Raw genomic sequence first — 24,932 nt, 5'->3', positions numbered from 1 at the left:
ACTTGTAACTGTGGTCAAGTGCAAATCCCTCAGGTGGTGAGGAAGGCACAGTGTGCCTATCAGTCTCCGCAGATTGCTCTACAGAGATTGCTCATAATCAACCATTTATTCAGCTGTGAGATGCTGTTCACATATAAAGTAGGCCAGGATGTCACCTGACTGTGGTTGACAGCCACAGTCAACCACCTGACTGAGTCTAGAGCTTATTGCATATGTGTAAGTCCAAGGTTACCTAAGTTATCTCAAGAAGAAGGAGAAAATTAAAAGGAAAATTTGGGCAGTTGCACCAGAAACCTCATTACTGTGAACTGGAGAGCCTCCAGAATGACTTGTGAACATCCCTGTCAGGTCAAACATTATTGCCCCCCATTCCTCCAGATAATACTGCTCCCTGTAGGACCTGATGGGTCAACATCACTGGCAAAATGCATGAGCTTGCTTTGTACCAGGGCTGTGCAGGACATGTCCAGCCCTTCCAAGTGGTTTTGAGCCTGTGACACCAGGCCGTGGCCAGGACTGATGCAGGAGCTGTGCTCCTTGTCACCTTGGGAATGCCACCACCTTTCTGGATCCTTCCTTGCCTTGGACATCTTCTGTCCATCCTCACAGCATAAGGTCCTGAAGTAGTGGATGAGGAAGGGAGTTGTGGCCATAGGCTGATGTGGGCAGCCAGACAAGTGCTGCCCTGTTAGAGATTCTGCACCTTAACTTCTATTTGATCTCTTTTTCAGGTGACTGAAAACAATAGAAATTAAAAGGTATTTACATGATGCAGAAGCCTCCATTCCATCATCAGAGGGAACTGAGCCATATAGGTACATAAAGCCTCAGTGACAGTCAGTGGGCTGGATCCTATAGAATGGAAAGGGGAAGACAAAACACCACACTTGGTGGGATTTCCAGAAGGATTTCATTACTTAAGGTTCACACTGATTTAAGAGCAGGTGCCTAACTACATAAGCACATTTGTAAACCTATCAAGTGTGCATTTGTATGCATAGATGTCTAAATATTTACCTTTGTACAGTATTTAGTAACTGAAATAAGTTTTCCTGTCCAGCTCCAGTGCAGGAGCCTGTACAGTCATGCAAACATGGCCCTGCCTCTCAGCAGGGGATATTAAGTCTGGCACTACATGGATTTAACTCAGACAGTTGGCTTCTCAACCAGAACTGCACTTGAATGCTTTTTTAAATGCTCCCTTACTCAGCTAGAGCAAAAGAAGTGGTGTTAGCACACCACCCTGTCAGTGCCCTTCACACCTTTGGGTAAGGATTGTCCCTGTGCTGAAAACAGCATGCATGGAAACTACAGAGGTGGCTGCTCTCCACTCTTTTCCAGACACACCATTGTCAGCTTCTTTGTACGTTTCTCAGCATTTGAATCTAAGAAAGCTATTAAAAATCTTAAAAGGATCAGAGATAACATTTGCTTGCTATTTACACACCTATTCCCAGTCAAATAACTCACAGTGCCTCAGCCACCTTGCCTGATAATCAGGACAGCATATGGAATAGTGTATGCTTCTCCTTTTCACCTCCACTCTCTCCATCACTGCTGCAATCCAGTACCCAGAGCACTGTCCTGAATACAGATTTCCTTCTTCCTGCTCTGCTTATTTCCTTTAAGGCATTTTCCCCCTCTTGTGGATTGACAGACTTACCAACACCAGCTAAGATTCATTTAATATGCCCAGCATAAGCCAAACAGGATCCTGGCCTGTCTCTCCATATTCTTTTCTCACAAAGAAATGGTTTTAGCTGCAATTATTTGCATTGTCTGCTTAAATATTTAGCAAATGCAATAGTTTGATAGTTAGGTGTTGCTGTAATCTATCCTGAATGTTAAGTCTATAAGCCAATTCTGCAGATGCCTGCTTGGATTTTTGTTTTGTTTTTCTTCCTGGCTGTGATGAGATAATATCCCCAGGAAGCAGGGACACAGCAGCACCCTGGGCTGGATGCTGCACTCCTGGTCTCTATGTTGGAGTTGTGGAGGGACATCCACACACAGCAAGCCTGCAGAATTAATCCCAGATGCCAAATGTGGAGATGAGTATCACGTGGCAAAGCTTTGAATTTTTCATTTTTCATTCATTAAAATGCAGTCAAAAAGAAAAAAGCTCCATTCTATCCTCCTGAGTGCTGTCACACTCACATGCACACACACACTGCTGCCTTTCCAGTTAATTCCAAGGGATGTAATGCCACAGTAAGCAGAGAACTGTACCAGATTTCCATGGATTATGGAGTATATTTTTATGGATCCAGCTGCAAAATAATAATTGCTATTTTTTGAAATTTTAGTATATCACAAAAATATTTCTCTTTTTTTTTCTTCTGTCCAATTTAAAATCTCCTCTGGCATTAGGCAAAATGTTTCTCTTATTAATCCCCATCTGTGTAGTCCTAGCTTGCTGCAGATGCTCTGCTGGATGTCCTGACTTTTCCCCCCAAATCATCACCTGAATATGCTTATCTACCTGTAGGAATTCTCTCCTTGGCTACCACAACCTTCCTGCAGGCATGGAGCATCTCTCCGTGGGCAGCAGCATGCACAGGCACTCAGAGTCATCCCTTTAATCTGAGGTTACAGGCCACTGTCAAGTGCTGGTGGACAGAGTGCAGGCGAGACTGTCAGAGGTGCCAGCTGAATGCAGGGCAGTCACACGGATATCACCTCTTGGTGATAACAACAGAAGAAAAAATGCCTTTATTCACTGTAAAGAACATGGCAGGGCATGCCCAACTCACCCACAGTCCTGAAATCAAATGGAGAAAAGGAAAGACTTGCATCTCTGTCTCCTTTTTATAAACCTGTCTGTAACACACTCCAGGGCTCCATGTTCCCTTTCTGATAGATGTGCAAAGCCTGCAGAGAGTAACTTTGTCCAGCTTCCAGGCTAACACAGGGCCATATCTGGGACATCCTTGGGGTTATGGCATATCAGAGTATGTGACATCAGAGGATATCCTGCCTGCAGCTTCCCAAAATGACTGGATAGGCTTTTATGGAAGACTGTACCTTTTTACAGTGTGTCACTGATAGCCAGCGGTGATGCTGTCACTCTTAGGAAAGTGACAATGTTCCTGCCTCCACAGTACATGCACCTTGGTGCATGTGTTCTGATTTAAGAGTTTAAAAAAACTTCTTGAAAGAATTCTCTCAGTGTGAAACTGATATTGACACAAGGACAGAATTATCATTCTGCTCACATGGAAGGGAAATGTTAAAAAGTAACCCTTCAGCCCATTCCTAGTATTTTCTATTTATCGTTCACCAAATGTACACTTTTAAAATTGTAATACTTGCCTAAGATTTTTTTTAAGTGTTGAATTTTGAGTTTTTTTTCTCCATTAGCCCTCTCTCTGTCATCAGGCAAATGGCTTGGGGAAGTCCCCACAAGTCACTTGGGAGCACTTGTTGAACAGTTGGAGTTACAGAGCAGCATTTGCCTTTGGCAAGAGCTGTCTCTGATCCTCAGGACAGCATAGGAAAATGCATACAGGGCATTCTTGCAGGCAGATATTTGTCCCTGTACAAAAAAGCATCCTCATGGCATGGGAAATCTGTCCCAGGAATCTTTGAACAGGCAAGTCCTTGACTTCTAGAAACAGGGAAATGAGGAAAAATGCTTGTCCTCTACTTCTAAACTCTTCTAGGCATCTGGGTTTGGCCATTATTGGATAAAGAGTTGTTGAGTTAGATAGACTACGGGTCTAACCAAGTGGGATATTTGTTATTAGAAGTGGTGATATTTGTTATTTTGGGATATTTTTTACTAGAAGTAGTTAATGCCTGAAAGAACCAGCTGATCAGCAAACCATTTTTCATGCATTTTTTGCACTGCCACTGGCTTCAGCCACAATGATGGGTCCCAGATCAGAATCATGCTAGTGGCTGAAAAATGTTTTTTTCAGTACAAGCAAGAATTTCCTGTTCTGTTCAAGCTGGTTGGGTCCACTGAATAGCCTCTGTAATCTATTTCAGCACTAAGAAGCAAGTGTAAGCCACATCTTGGGGGTGACATGTTCTGTCATGGTCAAAGGGCAGCAGATGGAAATGAAAGTTGGTGAAGTAAATAGTTAGGAGAAGGTGCTTGTCATATAACAAACAGAAGTGACTCATGCAACGTCCCCTTCCCCCTCCATGAATCACCTCACCTGTGTCCAAGGAAAGGTCAAACCAATTTCTCAGTTCTTGGAAGAGTTTTCAATTTAAAAGTACTGCAGGATCATGACATTATTTAGTGTGAAGAGTTGTATGAGCTCTGATTCAGTTTAACATGGGATTACAGTGCAATTCTATTAAAACTGTCTCGATTACACAATGTGATTAATGTACATCTTGACTAGCTCTCACTGCCAACACAGATTTTCCTTTTCCAGACTCCTTTAGTGCTCTCTCTTGCTCTTCCTTGTTGTTTTTATATGTTTGGCTTAGAAATAAAAAGTGAGGAGATGGAGGAAACTACACTTTCACTGGAGGAAGAAGCATAGATTCATTTTCAGGGGGTGAGGAACTGGGATTAAAAAATAATTACTCTTCATGGTTTCGAGAGCAAACCCATCCCAGTTATGCTAAGGGGGACACTCACTCTTTTTTGCTTCTCCCTCACATTGGGGCTCTACTTGCCTCTTCTCTGTATTATTCAGAACCTAAAGGGAGAATAAGTGCTGCTCTGGAAAATTTCAACGTGTCAGAAGTGACGCAGTGTTGGTAGCAGGGAAGTTCTTTCATCCCATTGCCTGGCTTTCCACGACTCTCCTCCTGCTCCCAGCCCCATTTGTTTCCATATTACATGCTTGTTACCAGGAAGAATACAAGAAAAAAAATTAATCCTAGTATGGATTTCTTTCAAGGCACATTTCTCTCATTTCCATTTTGGCTTGATCTTCTGTTAACTGTCATAAGACAAAATCAGGCAGCTTGACATTTTTGTTTTGTACTCCACACAACAGGTTGGGTTAACCTATGTGGGATTCCCATATGTAATTTACCCAGCTAATTTATGTGGAAAATACCAGCTCTCTTGCCCTAGCTTGAATTTGAGTTTGACTGAGTTTCCTCAGCATAAAAGCAAACCTCATTTCCCCTTCAAATGAAGACATGCTTTTTCCCCTTCTGAAGTAGTTTGTCCTCCTGCATAGATGTGATATAAAGGAACATATATATGCTTCTGCCATTTTATTTTCCTCTTTTCAATTGTACACTCAAAAAGCAGGGGGTGAATGGAAAGGAGATGTCCTGGCAAATCTGGTCACTGCCATTACCATATCTGTAAATGAATTAGAGGGCAGCGAGCCTTTTAAAATAAGATGTTTAAGTTCTGTACGTAGGATCATGCTTGATTTTTGTAACAAAATCCACCTATTTATGTCTTCATCTCACGCAAGACTGCACCCATCCTGGAAAAATCAATTGAAGGGTTACTGTGTTATGAAACATAGGCACTTATTTTTTAATTATTGCACTCAGCTTAAGGCTATGCTTCTCTGTGACTGGCTAACCTGGATCTGTTATAACTCCATTACAACTCAAAATTCAACAGCATTAGCAATTTTCATCACACTAAATTGTTATTGGAAATGCTTGTGCTGAGTCTGACTCCAAATATAACTAAAGCAACTAAAATGTTTATTCTTCCTATTGATTACTTAGCCTAAATACAAATTAATAACGATGCAATACTCCATCTTTATGATTTGAAAGAATTTATTTACTTGTTTGTAGGAGCCAGAAAGTAAGTTGAGGTGATTGAGGTGGAAAGAGCACTTTTGCTCAGTGAACTATAGGCTTGAGATTGAACAAAATCATTGACAGTTTTACCAGAGAGGGTTTGCAGATGCCCATCAAAATGTCTGTACACAGACTGGCCCTGCAGCATGGGAGCAGCAGAATGCACTGCCACAAGGGAGATCTGTCTGGGTATTTATACCATGCTCATTGCCATGGTAACAGAAAATCTTATGAAATGCAGACGTTATGTACAGAGGTGTTTGTGCTTTCCTGCCTCTCTCACACTCACTCTTTCCTTCTCCCCAACCCTGGGGCTTTTATGGATGGTTGAATAGCAGGAGGCCCAGAGTCAGCCAACAACTTGAAGAGACTCCCAAAACCTTGGGATCCCTGGGCCAGACTGGTCCAGTGCCTGCTGGAGGGCGCCTTCAGCACTGGATCCTCCAGTCCTGCAGTGATCCACCTGCCACAGGTGCTCCCGAGCCCCACGAGAGTGCCTGGCCACTTCAGGGAGTGGTGGGAAGTCCTTCAGCAATATCTGAAGGTCACAGCTGTGGGGAAGGAGCACCAAGACTTAACTCACAGCATGCCTCCTGCCTCCCCAGGGATGCAGGGAGTTACAGCCATGGGGTGGGAGCTCAGAGTTTGGTGGTGGGCTGTCTGCCAGGAGCTGAGGGGGGTTTCCAAGCTCTGGACCAGCACACATCCCCTTCTTCTTTAAACAAAACATTTCCTCTTTAAGCAGTCACATGCCAGGGTCATTCAAGATGGGAGCTCTTCCTCCTGTGGCCACATCTGGCACTGAGTGTGTGAATTTTAGGTAGGTATTAATCATGCTTTTGCACCTCCATATCTCACTGGCATGTTGTGCCACTTTTTTTCATCAATATCACTGTAATGTACCTGTGAGCTTATCAAATGAATCCAATATCAAAAAAAGTATCCTAGCTGTCTTCAAAAATAAATTAGTCTTTTTCTGCTTCTGCCTATGAAGGAGATCTGCCCTAAGAGCTGGATAATTGGTAAGCTCTGGCCCTCTTAGCCCACATCTATATAATTTGCAAAGCTGTGTTTAACATGATGCTTCAAGTCATTATGCTGACACAATCTAATTTTCTAAAGAAAAAGGCTGACTACAGGTCTTCAGAAATTCTTTAAAATGTTCTGCTTAGTCTTATGGCAGTATGTTGTACTAGCCAAGAGAAATGCAAGACCAGGTTTGGGGTGTTTTGGAGCAGTTAAGAGTCAGGAGTGCTGTGGAAGGAAAAGGAAGTCACCTCTTGTTTCCTGTGAACATCTTCTCCATGCTATAAAATATTGCTCACTCTCCTTGGCCAGATAAGGAATTTATAAATGACAGAGAAATCAAGAATCCAGAAGACTCTGGTACTGGTAATTTTGATGTCTAAAGCAAATGAAGCAGTGCATTTCAATTACAGTATATTGTTGTTTCTATGAATTTGTTAGTCTTTTGATTTAAAAATGGTTGTATTGTTAACACAGTACTTCTTTTGCTGTAGCTACACACTTAAGTAGGCATGGTACAACACCCAAAATTGCTACCTAGAGATACAGTATTTTGTACACAGTATGATTTCTAATTGCTTGAATAATACTACACAATGGAATAATTTCTTACGCAGTGAGAGCTGTTTCTCACTGCTTGAGATATAAAAACCTCTTGGGAAGTCATGGAGCTGCAAACTGTAATGATCCATGTAGAGCATTTTTGCTCAGTTTCTACTCTTAAAATGCTCAGCATTCACTAAAAAATGAATCAGGAGAAACTGGTAAAAATAAGTTGCAGAAACAGAATGAGATGGCTCTTCAGATTTATATATAGAAGGCTTTTTAGACGCCCACATCCCCTATATTAAAAACAGTGATTCAGAAAATCAGCCAGCAGATTCCTGAACCAAAGTATTGTGTGTGATTTTTGCAGTCCACATTTAAATAGATGCATTGTTTACGAGAATGAAATGGGTATTACAAGGCACTTTTGCAATACAGCTGTCTTGTAATGTAGTCTCTTTAATTGGATGAGATGATGCTAGTTTTAATTTACCAGTTTAATTTCCTATATGCATCTATGCATTTATAAAAACAAATTTTCTTCTCAGAGATATATGAAACAATTAATCCAGAAATGCACATGGCAATATTAAATAACCAAAACAGAGTGAGCCTGAAGAGAGTAGCAAAGTCACATATCTGATTCCTACAGCAAAGAGCTGGATTTGGGAAGATATTGTGGTTAAACCTACTTGCAAGTCAAGTATTTGCCATGCAAATCCAGAATCCCCTTTTTGAAAGGACAGAAGGAGCTAACTACAGCCCAGACTCTCTACATCACTCTTCCAATCCTCCTTAAAGGTGAGGGGCCACTGGAAACGCTTTGGTTTGTTGATCAAACCACAGTGGCAAATGTTAGTTAAACTCCCTGTCACAACCTGTGGAATTGAGATAAGGGGGAGGTTCCCAAAATGATGCCACCTACTCCCCTGGCATGGCATGTCCAAAGCCAGGGAGACGCCTTGGGACCTCAGTGCCAAGGATCCAGCTGGCATCAGGACCTGGTACAGGGGCAGCAGCTGCCCTGGACCCACCTCAGCAAGGTTTAGGATGCAGTCCAGAATAGGAGCTGCAGCACTATTTAGAAAGCTGCAGGTTTTCTTATGAAGGCATTCTCACTTTTTGCCAAGCAGTGAGACAGATCAGTGCAAGTGTCCTGCTGCAGCACGCAGAAAACCATCATGGAAAGGAGCCTCATCGGGGGAAATCCACAGACCCAGTCCAGGGGCTGGGCTGCAACTGCTTTTTGCACAAGGAGCTGAGGGGTTTGTGTGTCCTTTCCCTTTCCTTCCTCCTCACTCACAGCAGGGTGAGAGCTGCTGGTCCAGTACAAGTAACACTGGTGGTGGCTCTGCAGGTTTCGTAGGCACTTCCACAGACTGGAACCTTTGGCAGTGCCAAATGCAAGATGATACATTTTGAATGGTCATGTGCCCCGCAAATAATTTTATATTGATGTGTACTAATGAGCCTAGATGTAGTTTTTAATAAAGTTCTTAGTGTTATTGACCCACCTACCCGGGAGTGTGAGCCCGGACTGCAAAACTCCAAGCAGACTGACAGCTTGGCACCAAGAGTGGGGACTCTGCTTTCCCAGATGGAGAAGCTGCTGTGCAAGAGCTGCCAGCCCTGACAGCAGCTGCCCAGGGGGAGGCGAGAATGGCCCAGATGGACGGCTCCTTGCTCAAACTCTGCTCAAAAGACACGAAAGAGAGGAATCACATACTGCAGAAACCCTCCTTCCCCACCAGAGAAAACAGCTTAGGACCTTCTTGAATGCCCTTGCCCAGCTGAGTGCTTGATTTTTGTCCTGGATTATGTTCTAGACTCAGTGTGGAATAGCACTGATGATGGCTGTGCATGTTATATAGGCATGTGAGTAGACTGAAATATGAGTAATAATTTAAAAAAATATACACCCTCAGGACTTTTTAGGTATTAGGGGTACCTAGTGGGACTGAAGAACTTTAGTTATTCAGTTTAGTTATTTAGAACTTTAGCCCTTCCTGGATCCTCTGCTGGAAGAGCAGAGGAGAAACTTTTTAAAATATCAGTTAGTGTTTCACCCACTGCCATCTATGATCTTTTTCTGGACAGAATTAATGTTGGAAGGGCTTTTCTGGATGGAAATTAAGAGTAGGTCTAGTACTTCAGAGAAACAACAAGCCTTTGTTTCCCTTCTAGTGTTAGCAAGGAAGAGAGGTTTGCTGTACAGGATATGACATAACTGAAAGTAGCTGTCATATAGGATGAAAATTAAGAATAAGGTACATATTCAAAATACCTCTGTGTGCTCTTTCAGACTAGAAATCAGTGCTGTGCCATCTTCTGAGTCGATGTGGAGATCAGGCTTTGCTGGGTGCTAATACAAAGGGAGAAACTGTAGCACGAGGGCAATCACTGGCAGAGCTCCACGGACTAAGGAAGGGCAGGACTCACACTGAAGGAATTTGAAGCAGTCGATTTCATTTTGAGTGTGGCCTCTCATGTGCTATTTCTCCACTGCTTTTCAAAACTGAGCTGGTGATCACAGAAAGGATTGTCCTGCATTCCTTCATTCCAGAGGAATTTATTCCAGAATAAAGTTACCCCCCACCCCATGCATTAGCAAGACAAGACTTCTTGCTCAGTCCCCTTCTAGACTGTCAGGCCTGTGCTGAAACAGCCTGCTTTTAAAGGAAGTGTGAGACCCAGCTGGGGATTGACCTCTGCAAGGAGCTGGCAGCAAATGGAACAGCAGCTCAGCCAGCGTGGCCCAGTGGAAACAGCTCAGGTAGGACCTGAGATGGTCATTTGTGGATGGACAGTCCAGAGCAATTTCAGGAGGCAATGGACTAAATCCACACTGGTGACAAAGATGGTGACACAAAGATGGTGAGTTTTATTCTATTGCTGTCACTTGGGGAATTAGAGCCCTTGAAGGTGGCACCAGGAATAAATGAAGGGTCAGCTCTCAAAGAAAGCTGTGTTTGAGGCAAAGGAGATTCCCCTAATAAATCTCTCACTCTCTCTCTCTCAGATTGTGACAGCCTGTTGCAAGTCTGCAGCACTTTTCTCTGAACCTCCACGTAACCCAGAGCTAGAAAAACAGCATTTCACAAAATGCACGAGGTCCTGCAAGTGATGGTTCCTGATCTGTCCTATGGGGAATACACCAGAGGGATCCTGCTGTGTGGGATTTCTGGGAAGGGTTGTCCTTAACACTGGGCTCTGGCTGTGGGAGCTGCCCATGTGGGGCATTGTGCAGGGTTGTATAATCCCAGTGAAAGACCTTATTGTGATGGGTGCTGCTTATGCCATAGAAATTGTTGTGAGATTTTCAGGCTGAAGTCTCCTGTTAACTCTATCCCAGCACTGTGCTGTTTGTGCAGAGATTGTGCCATGCTCTCACAAAGAGCTTTTGGAAGACAATCCAAGTGAAGGATGAGTATGCTGGAAAGGAAAAAAGAAAAGAAACCCAGTATGGGTTGCAAAAGTAGAGGTATGCTGGAAACCCCACCATCTTCTACTCTATCCTTTCTACAGTGAAGCATTGCACCCATTGAGCACAGCATTTTTCTTTCTTCTTACCCTGCAATTTTGTATTTAATGAAGAATATTAATGCATATTTAAATTAGGATAAAACCACAAAATTTTGATAAAGCCCAACGTGGACAGACTGGAGCATTAGAGAAGAATCCAGGAGACTAAACATAAAAGATCAAGACATGAATAGGACTAAAAATTGTTTAAACCTGTGTCTGGACTACCAAAATATCAACTCTCACGTTAGATCACTTTTCAGATATTTGGAAGCTGTACAAAGTTTCCTCTGTTAGTTAATTACTCCCTTAACTGTCCACTACAGAGTTTCTTTCATTTCCTCTCCCAAACATCTGGCAGTAGATACTGCAGAAGCCCACAGTCAGCAGGATACGCAAGCAGGGGCCTAACTTTAGTTCATGAGTCATCTCCATGGCTCCAGCGGGACAGTTCAGGTGGTTAAAGTTAAGCATGTACTTAAGCACTTTGCAGAAATGAAATGGATCTGTGCCAGAGGGAGGTTGCTGCCTAGGTAGAAACTGGTCGTTCACTTGTCCTTAACCATTGATAATAGGGATTTATATAAAATACAGTTTAAAGACACCCCTCTGCTGTGAGAGCAATGATTCATGATTTTTAAAAGTGGACCCCCGTCAGCCTTTACAGTCTCTCTCAGCCCCCCTGTTTTTATCAAGCCATTAGTTGGAAATACTTTGATCAGGTTCAGCAGAGCAGGGAGTGATTTCTCACCCTCACCTTCCCCAGCTCAGTGAGCCTGCAGGGCACAGAGAGACAATCCCTGCTCCAGGGTACCTGCTTTGTTACAAATGTTCTGCTTGCCTGGTAGCCACAGTCCAGCTGCTGACCTAGAGCTGTGTTTGCAGGCAAAACTGTCAGTCTGTGGAGTCACCATCTGCAACCAGCCCATCCCACTGCAGAGGCATGGAACCAGAGCGCTTCCTCTCCTTCATCCAAATATGCATGGAGCTTTAAAAAAATCCTTATTCTTTAAAATTCCATTTGGAGCTGTCTTACCCAGGCCATGGAGAGCACATTCTCTGGAGCCTTGATCACCACAAGGCCTGCAATTAATTCTGCTTAGGCTGTGCTCCTGTCTCCATCACACCCCAAGTGTTTGCCTTCCCCTGGCTCCAGGGCCACAAACCCAAGCACAGGCAACCAGGTGGTAGTGGGTCAGGTGAGCTGCAGGCTTCATGGTAGTAGAGCTCGTGCAGAATACAAGACTTGTATTGTTGTACCTATACAGGAGCTGTATGATGTGTCCGAGTAATCCTTTAAATAAAATCAGATAGTGATTTGTAGCTGAAAGAATTGTTTCCAAACTCTTTAAGAGTATCTGTGTCACCAGTTATTCCCTTTTTTCTGAACGTAACAAATGAAAATCAACTTTTGCCAAATAGAGAGCAATTTTTCCTAAGCCCTAATATCTGCAAAGTATTTCTCCTTGCACATTTTTCCCAACTTGTCAGAATCGTAAGACTGAATATTATAAAGCCAGCAGCTTTGCTAGAAAATGTCAGGCAGCCACACATTTTTCAGAAGAACAGAGTCTACTTTATGCTGGATAGCATTGTTTGAAATTGAGTTTTTAAAGTGCACAATTTTTCATTTCCAAGTCAAGGCTAATGGAAAAATTTCACTTCCAAAGGTGAGATATGGAGCAACTGAAAAGAGAGATTTAGAAAAGAACTGCCATCTCAGCAATCATTTTGAACATTAGGATGATTTGACATTTTAAAACTGGTGGCAGTGATTCACTTATCAGAAGGACTTAACTAGGATTTGTTTATATGTCTTTCATATACTAAGTGTAAATCATCAGCCTTCCGTGTCTCTGTTTTCTCCTCTATAGGGTTCCTTTAAGCTCCCAGAGTTTCTCTCACCCATTGAATTGTCATGTGAAATGGACTTTAATATTTACTCCCCTTCCTTCAGTAGTTTTAGTCTGTGCCTATGGAGCATGGAGACAGCTTCCTGGGGTGGAGGAACCGAGCTCATGCCACGTCTCTATTAGGAGACTCTAGAACTCTAATAGGACTCTCTATTCCTACTTGCCTCAGCCTCAGAGGCCAAGATCATTCACATGAAAGGCAGATTGTTGCAAATAAATTAAGAAAATGAGCATGAGGGTGAGTAACAGCATTATAGTAAACTACAGAGGAAAGTTTTGGGATGACATGTTTAAGAGAAGTCAACTCAGGGGAGTTTCTTTTTTCATACATTGCATGGGCAGGTTGCTTTGGCCAGACCCCAGGAAATGGATGCAGGGCAGCATTCTCACACACTAATGCCCTCCTGCTGCTAAGCAAATATCATGGCCTTTATTTAAATACACATTCATAATAAATCTTTGGCAAACAACCCATGAAAACTACCAGCAGTTTCCTTGAAATTAAGAATACTCAAGTGTTTCTTCATTGCAAGAAATTTTTGGTGCAATGCCTCTGTTCTAGCTGAAAAGCCTTTTCTGGTCCTGCCACACAGTTAATTCCCACCTTCCACTGAAATTCCTGCTAGAAAAAAAAAAAGTGAGTGGCAGCCTGCTGTCCTGGGCCAGGTGCTGTCTGATTTAATTTCAAGGCAGGCAGAGGAAAAAAAATGTGGGAGAGGAGGAGCATTGAAAGAGCACATGGGAATGACCTACCATGGCAAAGGAGAAGAGTGGTGGAGTTAAGAAACAAGGCCATTTGCTCCACAGGATCATCATCTGCACCATTTAAATACACATGTAGTTCTTGCAGACATGTTTCCTGCTTGTTTTGACTACAGAAATAAGGTAGCAGGGAATATAAAAGTGTCAGGCAAAAGGATTTGTGTCAAATTACAGCTTGTGCAGATCTCCCTGGAGCAAGACTAGGCTGCCCAAAGAAAACTACAGAGGAGAAAAGGTTAGTATAGTAGAAGAAATCCTTCTTTCTGCTCCTCATGTCTCTTATCCCTTCCCATACCTTTCCCCAGACTCTTCTGTCCTGCTTTCATTCCTTATAGTAACCTAAAAAAAGTTCTGGTAGCTTGACATTAATCTTGTCACCATTTCATGTGCAACTGAGTAAAGACTACAGCCTGAGCAAGAAGGCTGAGCATTGTACACCAGAGGTTGGAATTAGCCTTGTACATCTTGGATTTTCCCTCTTGTCCCCACCTTGTCCCCATTTAGGTTCTTCATGCTGAGTTTATCTATAGCCTGGTCTCACATGCTGCTTTCAATGAGCTTTTCTTTTAGCAGTCATTTATCTGTGATCCAACAGGCTCATAGATTTCATAAAACTTCTTTTAACAAGCATTTTACTTTGCATTATCCAGTGATTGTGTAATAGCAGCCAAGATGTATTCTCTTGAAATGCATACCTGAACTTGCACATCTATTGTATCTGCCACTTATAGAATCACAACAGTCTGCTGGATTACTGGTCCCTAAACATGGAGTTTATCACTCCAAACACTTGAAAATCCTTCTAGAGGGCAAAGGCTTTTATCCAGGCCAATTACTTACCTAATGCAAAATTTTCTGAGGATCACTTTCATTTGGAGGAGAGGTCAAGAAAAGAAAAACTGCTCAAAAAATTCATTTCAAATTGCTTTGTGTGAAAGGAATGCAAGTGGTCATATTAAAATGTGCTTGCTAGCTCTGTCTGGAACAGGAAAGGAGTATAAACAAATTATTTCATACAGTGTAGTTCTCTCTGTCTGAGAGGAAGTGAAACTGCAATGACACCATTTAACCCTTGCAGGATCAGGTATTAGCAGCCTGGTTTAAATGACAGCATTGTTTTGCACGTTTTCTCACCCCAAGCAGAAGCAGAGGCAAAGAGATATGCATTCTTCTTAAAGAGAAAGGACCTGTCAGTGTATGCCTGCCTCCTTTCAAAGATGTTACAGGAAGGCATGGTTTTTACAAAACCAAGTAAATGTCGTTATTCAGTGGCCAGTTGTGACCCCTCATTTAAATAAAACAGCAAATGAAGCCAAAATTTTAGGAGGGAGAAGAACTTATTGTTAAACATCTATTTTACGCTTCCATGAGCATCTCAGACATATTAAGAAGAAATGTAATTTGAATAGATGCATATTATTTAGATAATGCAAGGGAAGTTTAGCAATCTGTGATGAAGTGTGACTCGTTGAGCACCGTTTATTCCCATTATTATGCTAAAGAGCCCATCACCAGCAGCCCCAGAATGAGTGAGTCGAAATCAGCAGTGAAAACCTTTTGCTGAAAGAAATAAAATGCACAGACATCAAGGTCAAGCACACAGGTACCAGTCCTGCTGCTCAAAAGTCCAACCTGTGCACTCCGTTGTCAAAACATCCCTGCTGCAGGTAAAGGGGATGTTCCTCAACCTTTGTTCCCCACTGCCACAGCAGAGATGCAGCCCCTGGAGGGAAGGAGAGCTGCCAGTGCTGCCAGTCTGACTCTGTCTGCACAAGGCGTTTCTTCTGGCAGCAGAGGGGCAGCTCTGCCTCTCTTCACCCCCAGGAGATGGAGGTGTGTTGGCAGTTCCTCATAGCTGGCAAAACTCTGTCCCAGCGGCCTGGGCGTCCATACTGAACAGTCCAGTCTATTTCTGAGCAATTATTGCTTTGAGGGTTTACACACCCCTAAAGGTAATATTCAGAAAAAAATTCTAGTAGCATCTACCTTTAGCTTTAGGGGGGGCAAATAAAATTTTGTTAAACAAAACAATACATCTGAAGATGCTAATGGCAAGAGAAACCAAAACAGACTTCATTACAGGTGTCGAGGCTTAGCTGCAAAGGGGCAGCTGTGTGATCAGCATCACACTGCATAGAAGTATCTACCCCAGTCCAGAACAAAGCTGAATTTGTGGCAGTTTTCTTCTTCTTTCAAAAGCTTTTTTGGTTTTCAGAGAATGGAATGCAGTTCCTTCTTTCATCACTACCTTTCCCTCAGAGTCTGATGCAATTTTTAGTTATTGCTTTGCAAGGGGAATTTCTTATGATTCTGCAAACATGGAGAAATATGTTACTCACATTTCCTCATCCTTCAGGTCCTGGGAGAGAAATGGTGGGATTCTTCTGGCCAAGTGTGCACTCCTGCAACCCGCCAAAGGATTTCTGCAGTGTCTCCTGGAAAAAAACAGGCTCTCATAGGGCGCGACCCTCTTATTTAAAATTAGTTGCCTATGGAGAACTTAGCCTTTTTAAAATATCAGAGAAGTATTTATCACCTTTAGCTGTGTGTATCTACACCAGGATGGGATGAACTGCATCCTAAAAGGGCTTGCTCCTCTTCAGTTGACTCCAAAGGGAGCCTTGCCAGCCATGCCATCTCAGCTGTCTATACTGCAGAAGTCTAAAGTCCACAGAGGCCAGTTTTATCCCAAAATGCCCCTCCATGTCAGCCTTTTCAGTCACAGCACTGCACAGGCATTATGCTCACCATGTGCTTCATATTTCTGTAATTCTCATCTGACATCCCTGGCTGTGTTTGACCAGAACCCAGGTGCTGTCTGTCCAGCACACAGAGGTCTCAGCTTTCCAGGGCCACCCCTGCAGCTAATGGGGCTCACCTGGTAATTGAACACTTCCTTTAAGGCTGCAGGGAATGCCAGCCTTGGATGGGAAGGCCATTGCTCTAACAGTGTGACAATAAAGTGGAGCAATGGCAGAAGACCATGTCACCCGTCCCACATGCTCACAGCGCCCGGCTCTGCGCTGGTGTAACTCCAGGTGTGGTTTGACATTACAGCAAAAGCCTGTCTAACCACTCGGGGCAGCTGAAAACTCCCCCTCTGCTGTGCCCAGCACCTGTTCCCACCCTTCCTCCTCCTCACTGGCACTGGGAGTTCTCTTGGGAGCCAGTTAAACTCACCCTTCAGAAGAAAGGATTTCCTTTCTCTCCTTTTGTCTCCCTGGTCTGGCTCACATCAGTATCTAAGGAATGCTGGTGGGGAGGGCAGGAAGACAAAGATGAAGCCACAAGGGTGGGAAAGGGCAGGGACTGCCCTGGCTGAACCTTCAGGGAGAAGTTTTCTGTCAAGGCTCAATACCTTCCAGGTGAAGCTTGCTCAGAACAAGTTACCTTACCTTGGGTGATGAGAAGTAACATGTTCAGCTCCAGTAACTTTATATTCACCATGAACTTGTGCTTCCCAGCTCCTAAAACATGAGAGCAATTAATTTGAAATGCTGCTTGTTAATGTCCTAGATGTGCTTCCATCAAGCATGGTGTGGTGGGTTCGGTGCTGGCCAAACACCACTGTACTCACTAGAATGTACTTACTCATTTCCTGCTGTGAGATAGGATTAGGAGGAAGGTAAAGCAGGCTCAAAATTTTGAAAGGGTATAAAGAAAAGTTTATTAACAGTAACTAAAAGAAAGAGTAATAAGAAACAGAACAAAACCTTTGGAACACTTCTCCCCCTACAACCTTTTATTTCCCACTGACAATGTAAAGAGACAAAACCTAAAATTCTCAGTCAGTTTACCACCTCTAGAATAGTCTTTCTTCAATTCACTTAGGGAGGGAAGTCCCTCTTGTTAATGTTAACTTATTTCTAGGCTAAACAGATGAATGCGTATGCAAGCATCATAAAGTCACCCCAGGATACATGGGTAGCCTTCTTCTCTAAGGCAGAGATAACAGGTAGAGTTCAAAACCCTGAGACTGTTACCTGCTCATCTACTGCCTCTTCTGCTTCAGACAGGAGACACTGCACTGACAGGAGACAGATGTTTTCAAACCTTGCCTAGGCTGTCACCTCAAAGTCCACCTGGCTCCAAAATAGCAACACAGAGCCAGCAGGTGAGCAGTGAAGTAGCCGTGATCACCAGAGCTGTCTTCAACCAAAATGGATTGTGATTTTCTTAGTGCCCTTAACAGTAATTTATGATTAAACCATAATATTTTCAAATATCTGTCTCTTTATCACCATATTTTAATTCTTGGCATTATAAAACGAGATTAATTTGATTATTTTCTGTAATTTGAAGAGGTTACCGGTCTGTGGCCTCTTTTAATCTCCTGTTTCTTGTTTCTCCAACAATGGACCAGCCCAACAGCTTGTGAGAAAACTACCTTCAAGAGCCAGAGCTTAGTTAAGTCAAGCCTAAATAATATCCCAGGACTCTTAAATAAGGCTTCAGCAAAAAGGCAAGTGGGAACAAAGACCATGCTGAGTTAGAAAAGATTCTTTTGTTATGATCATTTTCATGAGCATCACAACTTCTCTTCCCTGATCCAAGGAGACCAACACAAGGCCAGGGCTGGGTCCTTTTTCTTGCTAAATGAGATGTCCTAATTTATCTTTATGTATGTGATAAAGAGCTTGAAAGAGCTTTAACCAAAGTCATTTGCTAGTGCTTGGTTGTCTGGCAGCCCTGAGGAAAAGAGCACCTCTTCCTGCTCTGCTTCCCTGCAGTGGTGAGAGGCCCTTGCAAGTCTCATCTCCCTTTGGAAGATGAGATGATCTAGATCCTGCCCCTCATCCCAGGAGGCTCCTCTCAGGTCCCTCGTTGCCTGGCAGCAGCTTCTGATCACTCCTGAGCAACACATCTACATCCTTCTCAGGAGCAGTCGCCGTCCTCAAATCCTCCAGGCTGTCCTGATTTTCCTATACCACTTATTAATGTTCATAATTGCAAAATAATTGGGCCTGCTGAGTTTGTAATGAAGGCACAATTTAAAATGCTGTAATCAAAGAACTTTCAATTGGATTAAGACTTGAGTGTCCTAGAGGTTTAATTACAGGCCCAGGTAAGAACAAATAAGCTTTGGGTTTACTCCTGTCTTTCAGATAGGCCACAGCAAAGTCTTTGTGCCCACTTGGTGTCACTGAGTATCTGACACTAATTGAAGGTTGAACGCCAGTAGCCAGGACTCCTGTGTGGCGTCCCAGGCAGTGAGAGTCAGCCCCAGGCACGCACAGCTCCTAGGGTGAGGCACCACTAGATTTACTTCGTCAACATGACAAATATAAGCAAAGAATTCCTTAGGAGGAGACATCATCCTGTGAAATAAAAGGCTGAACTGAAGGGTGTGCAGCTTGACAAATGCTCCAAATCAGCACAGCCACTGAAAGGTGGTGTCGTCCTCTCCCCTTGCTTCCAGCCTTTGTTCTCAGCCATCCTGCCTCCTCCTCTCTCTGACAAAATTGAGTCTATATCCACATGCAAAAGTAGATACAGTTAAAGGCAATTTTTTTATTTCTTCCCTTTTATTTTTGCCTGGAGGAACAGCACAAATATTTACAATACCATGGTGAATCAGGAAGCCCAGGGACAGGGACAAGATGCTGGTGGTGAGAGGAGCCCCTTAAGAGTGTTGGGAGCATCAGAACCCACATGCTTAAATGTTGGTCAAATTAAATCCTAAGGAGAAAGGTGAGAATGACTAAGTTTAAAGGGGGTTATTAAACTTGAGTCCTATAAGGACAAATAATTATTTCTGCACTGCACCTCTGGAAAGGGCAATGTATTTCAACAGCATTAGAAAATGTGGTCCTTCAAACAGGCTTCAGACAGTCCCTGGGGACAAACTTCCTAATCTGGGGCACGGGGAGACGTCGCACTGCAAAGGAGGTCTGAGCAATAGGCAAAACACATTGGGACTCCAGTTTCACTTCTGCTTTGGCTCGTTTGCAGCCCAGTCCTTTTCTAGTTGCAGTCTTTGAACTCCTCCCAAGCACACTCAGGGACTGGTTGGTAGGCAGGATTTGCTGCAACTGCCAGAGAGATTAATTGGAAGAGAAGTGTAGATCAACATCATCAGCTGCACACACACAAACCTATCAATTTAACTACTCCAGTTTAGAAAAGATTGAGATAAATTGGTACAATCTTCTTTCTGGACAAGGTTAGAATGTAGATGCTTTCAGCTTGTCAGGTGCAAAACCAGACAAGCTACAGCTCCACCAGGAAAGGGAAAATACATCTGGGGGTCTATACCAGTTATAAAAGTGTTATAACCAAATATATGAAAATAGGTAGGGGCTGCCCATGTTTTTGCAAAAATTGCATCTACATACGTCATACTAAGTTTAATTGTAGTTGATAACATTTTTCTAGTAGCTATCAACTACAATTAGTTATCTAGTAGTAACAACAGTGGTTGTTCTATTTTACTGTGAGATTATTTTTCTTCATCTCACTGGGATGTATCTGCTTTGATGCCCTATTGAAGCCCCTAAAAAGCTGTGAATTATTTTGGGATCACCAGGAGTTCACATTAAATGATAAACTTCAATGCAAAAAGAACTTAACAAATGCAAATCTGTAGTCATTGAATTTTGACTCTTATGTAATTCCCGAGGTTTCATGGACATCCGTATTGTATTTACTCATTTTAGAGGTAAGAGGTACAAACAGTATTTCAAGAGAAAAAAACAACAAATTGCCTTTACTAGGCTGAAGCATCCATGAAAGTAGCTAAATGCAATTTATCTTCATTATGAAGACTCAGCATTGAGACATGGGTTCTCTGCTGCTGATCATACTAGAAATTATTCCAGCTCCATTTTCACATACTGATAATAATTATACTAAATAATATTTCATAATTATAACCATTATAATGTATTTGTACAGATTTTATTTAACAGGTTAAAATGGTAATCTAATTTTATTAGCAAATCATCATCTTTGTCTATCTTTGAAGGGGGCAAATGGAATAAAGGCTAAAAGGTAGGAGATTCACCTGTCCAAAGGTAAATGTGTTGCCTTTTCAGAGAGAGGCCCTTTGGTTGCCTTTAGGCAGCACAGAGATGGATGCCATGGGTGTGATTGCTCCTAGTCTAGAGCAGCCCAAACAATCCTCCTTTACCACTTTTTACATTCCTGAATGTACACAGGGGCACCACCTGATGTTTTATTTACTCAGTAAATTGGAGCAGACATCAGACATTAGTCTTTCCAAGAGAAGAGAAAAGCCACAGTTTTGTCAAATGTGACTGAAAATGGAAAATTATGAGGGAAACAGCTGCTCTGCCTTACATCTGTAAGTGCTGCACAGGGTCCGTGAACACATTTAGGGGGAAAGGGGAAAGCAGTGTTTGCTAAATTGATTCATTTGCGTTAGCTATGCAATATAAACATCCCCAGATTATTTCTCTTAACAGGGTGATGAGAGCTGAACCTCCCCTGTGGTCCTGAACCAAACCCACCACCTTCATCCAGGAGCCCCTGAGGGGACGTGGGGATGTTCCAAACCCCTCTACAGCTGCTGAAGGGGAAGTTTAAATAAACTGTGTGCTTCCTCAGAACTAAATCCTCCTGCTCCTGAAATGCTTGCTGACAAAGTGAAGTGGATTTTTCTTGAAGCTAATGTCCCTTTAAGGATTCATGTAAATCATTCACGGATTTTGCTTTCATTTTCAGAATGACTGAATTTTATGGTGTAATCATATCAACTCTTCCATTTTAAATTCAGTCTTGCACCAAGGAATGGTTTCTATCATTATGTCTACAGTCAGTAAAAGCAAGGCTTTACTATTTGAGCTGCACAAAAACCAGCTAAAACACTTTACAGACACTGTTTTCCTTTTCACAGTATTTAGTTCCTCAGACAACAAGCAAATATATCACTCTTCTTAGAGAGGAGTTTCATTTCCTTCTTATGCACATTACCTCAGGAATGATTAAACTTTGGACTTAGTTTGCAGCATGCAATTTCTGCTTCATCCAGCAGCTCTTGGCAGGTTGTTTTTGGGATTATGTGGCACAGAGTCAGTGTTGGCAGCCCTGTCCATCTGTGAGGATGCTCCTTACAAATCCCAAGGGGTGTGAGGAAGAAATGCCCTCCTTTGCCTGTCTCAGACTGTGGCTGTGGCAGGAAAGAGGGAGCTCAGAGCCACCCTCTTTGGAAGAGCAAACAAGACATCAGCTGCTTCCTGAGGTCTCCCTGGGAAACGCACAGCTCATAGGAGCTCTGGATCCTGTGGTTCCTCTCCATGAATGTTACCTAAAAATAGAGCTGAAATGTGACTGTTCAAGATACAGCCTTGTGGTAAACAAGGAAATTGAGCACATAGCTATGAAGTTCTGATTATTTTTCTATTGTGGTCTGTAAACTGTTAAAATCTATTGATTGTAGCTTTTTATTTTAGGGTCAATTGCCAGTAAGCTTAGGAAAATCTTCTGTTGTTCCACTAGTCCAGCTTGGTGTGGGTCTCAGGGGCTTCTTGCCTGTTTCCAAGCTTTTTTCCAGTAGGCACTTTGATTCAGTTAGCTTAAAATGTAAATGTTATTTGTAGATATATGCCAAGTAGTATAGACATTTACAGGATGATTGCCTGAAACTGTTATAACTTAATTTTCAGTTGCCTATCACTTGCGTAGACATTTTCCAGAATTTTCATCAGATTGAAAGAAGAAGCCATTTGCATGTGCATGCTGGACTCTTTCAGAGCCACGGGGAACATCACACACTGGCCTTGCCACAGTGAACTGAGCCTCTCAGGGGAGACATAGACAAAATTGATAAAACTTTTCCAGGCTTGCTTTGTCAAGGACAGCCATGATTCTGAAATTGCCAAACTCATCCTGAAGGATCCTTTAGTGCAGATGGCATAAACTGGTGTGTTTCCATGCATGCCCATAGCTTTGCTTCCATATCTCAAGCTTTCCCAAGATATTTTGGAGAAAGGCTGCTTGGGAGGGACTGCTGCTCAAGAGAGATTCTGGAGGGTCTGACAATAAGGAATCTAGAAATCCTAACGATTAACCTCCCTCCTTTCCCAGCTTCCTCTGGAGGAGCACAGCTCTGTCTTTCTCAGGATGCAGGAGTGGGAGGAGGGGTGAGACAAGGATGTGTGAGACAGCTGAACTCAGCTACCAAAAAAGCTGCTACCCTCCCTTGTTTAGAGATGTGCACCAGCTGAACTTGCAAGCCTTACTTTAATGATGACTCCATATCCACTGTGAGCTGCCTTCCCACTTATCCATTATATACTGTGGAGGTAGAATAGGCTCAAATGCAGCTGAAGCATCTTCAGAACTCTTTACATCTGCTGTACACCCCTCCTTAGGCTCTACTTCTTGGGAGGTGGGGTGTTTTATTTTATTCTGTGTGGTCTTTAACCCCACAACTCACCTGGGCTCTGCCAATCTCATGCAGGCAGATGGTCAGGAGGCCATGCAGAGATTCTCAAGAGTGCATGGAACAAAGGCTCCTGAAACCTCATTTTTTTGTCACACCACTACAGTTGTTCACCATTATTGTGCCATAAATGGCACCTCTGGCTATTGACAGGACAAGCTGTCAGCACTGGTGGAGGAGTGAAGATGTTGGGCAGCAATACTGCAAGGTGGAAGCCATAAACTGGGCTGCTTTCCTCCTCCAACACCGAAGCATCAAAGACAGCCCAGAAAAGACAGGAAGAGGACAAAACCAAGAGCATGGAGACTTGAGCAACGAGGATTCAGCAGTGTCTATGTTAAAGGCTTGTAAAAGGTCACGTAAGCCTTTAGAAACCAACTTACACAAGTCTTTTAGGGGGCCTGCATCCCATGTCTTGCTGCCCTGCCTCCCCTCAGCATGCCTGACATGATTTGCATCTTTGGTTCCCTCACCACTATTCCCCTTATGGATATCTATCACTAGCCTAGTTCCTTTCCTAAAGAAGGAGTTAATTTCCTAAATCCTTCCATCCCGCTCTTGGCTTCCTCTGGTTTCTCCCACATCCTTTCTGTATCTCCTTCCAGCTTGGGAAGAGGATGCCTGCATATTTGTCATGCAGCAGGAATGCCATCCAGGCTGTGAACGTAGCCAGGAGGGCAAACTTTGTGGGGTTTTTCCCCCCTGCAACTGACTGACCCTTCCTGTCACCAATTTATCATGCTTTCATCTAGCTCTGAAAAATCCTGTTAGAGTGTTACAATAGGGCACCACACCAGTCTGAGATGCCTCTTCTCTTCCTTTCAGAAGAGAAAGGAAATTGCAGAAATTTCATGGGTATTTTTCTTTAGTGTCTCACCTGGAAAAGGATCAAGGAACATAACTTTGAAATAAAGCCCTGCTAGCTACCACCCAAAACTCAGTATGGACAACCAGCTTTACTTTGCATTTTATAAAACCATGGTGCTGAGTGCTGTAATGTTTACAGATGTATTTTTATTAAATTTACACCTACAGTTTTTGTGCAGTCAATCTCACAAATGACAAACACAGGCCTACTAATAAGTCAGCTGAGAACTGCACAGAGGAACCAGGCTGGGATGGAAAGGATTTTGTTGTTGTCATTGTTGTTGTTAAGGATGGCATGAACAAGGGAAAGCGATGAATGCATTGTCTTTCATTGCTGTGGCAGGATGAGAGCTCTGAAGGAGCCCAGGCATGCCCAGCCCATCAGAAGAGGAAAATGAGAACTGCAGATAACATTCTCTCCAGCGTGCAAAAGAGGAACTGAGACTATAAGAAGATGTCACAGGGAAGGCAGAAGTAAACACAAAGCCAGCTGGAGAGTTCCTGGAACAGGGGAGGAGTGGGAAGGCCTGTGAGGCTGGGAATTGACTGAATCCTCTGTGCAGTCACTGTGGTCACAGTTTCTCCTCTCTTCTCCCTGGGGTGGACAAGCAGGAAACTGGGTTGTGCTCCCTCAATTTCTGGCTGCATGTGCACATGCCCAGGGAGAGACTGCAGCTGGACCAGGCAGAGAACATATGGGATGACACAATGTGGATAAATGGAAATTTTGCCCAGTTCAAACTGTCAGGACAGAAGACAAGGTAGGAGCGTGCAATGGGGTTAGAGGTCCTCCTGACTCTATACAATACATATGCTTTAAATGCCTCAGTCCTGAAAACACAGCATTCTGAAAGCAAACTGTCCCTTGTCCTCTCCAACAGGCACACCTTCCAGCACTGCCCCTCTCTTGGCATGGGGGGACAGAAGAACATCAGAAACTAAAGGTCCAGGGCAGCTGGAGTGAAGAAAGGGAACCCAAAGAGAGAAAAGGCATCTCCCAGTGAACCACACAGAATAGAGGCAGAAGGGTGCAAGGCAAGGGGCGAGGGGTAGAATGGGAGATAAAGTTATCATGAACATAGAGAGAGGTAATTGTGTCATTGAAGGTCAGAGAAAAGAAGAGTGAGTGCAAAGAGAAGCCAGCAGGACTGGAG

At 43.1% G+C, this 24,932-nt stretch overlaps 2 long non-coding RNA genes across 2 annotated transcripts in view; one reads left to right on the top strand and one right to left on the bottom strand.

The window, feature by feature from the left end:
• The window catches only part of LOC137468239 (uncharacterized), a 35,048-nt gene extending 10,875 nt beyond the window's left edge, over positions 1-24,173 (top strand). Inside the window, exons 2-4 of the long non-coding RNA XR_010995822.1 lie at positions 732-815; positions 12,791-12,984; positions 24,122-24,173. This is a non-coding gene — a long non-coding RNA (uncharacterized lncRNA). The remainder of the gene's footprint in view (positions 1-731; positions 816-12,790; positions 12,985-24,121) is intronic.
• LOC137465664 (uncharacterized) lies at positions 15,196-17,066 on the bottom strand. Its single transcript, XR_010994748.1, has 2 exons — positions 16,953-17,066; positions 15,196-16,832 (listed from the first exon to the last, which is right to left on the bottom strand). It is a non-coding gene; the product is annotated as an uncharacterized lncRNA (long non-coding RNA).
• Positions 24,174-24,932: the final 759 nt, after the last annotated feature.

This window comes from Anomalospiza imberbis, chromosome 2, assembly GCF_031753505.1.
Source record: "Anomalospiza imberbis isolate Cuckoo-Finch-1a 21T00152 chromosome 2, ASM3175350v1, whole genome shotgun sequence".
Classification (NCBI taxonomy): Eukaryota; Metazoa; Chordata; class Aves; order Passeriformes; family Viduidae; genus Anomalospiza; species Anomalospiza imberbis.
This window is presented reverse-complemented; position numbering and strand designations above follow the sequence as displayed.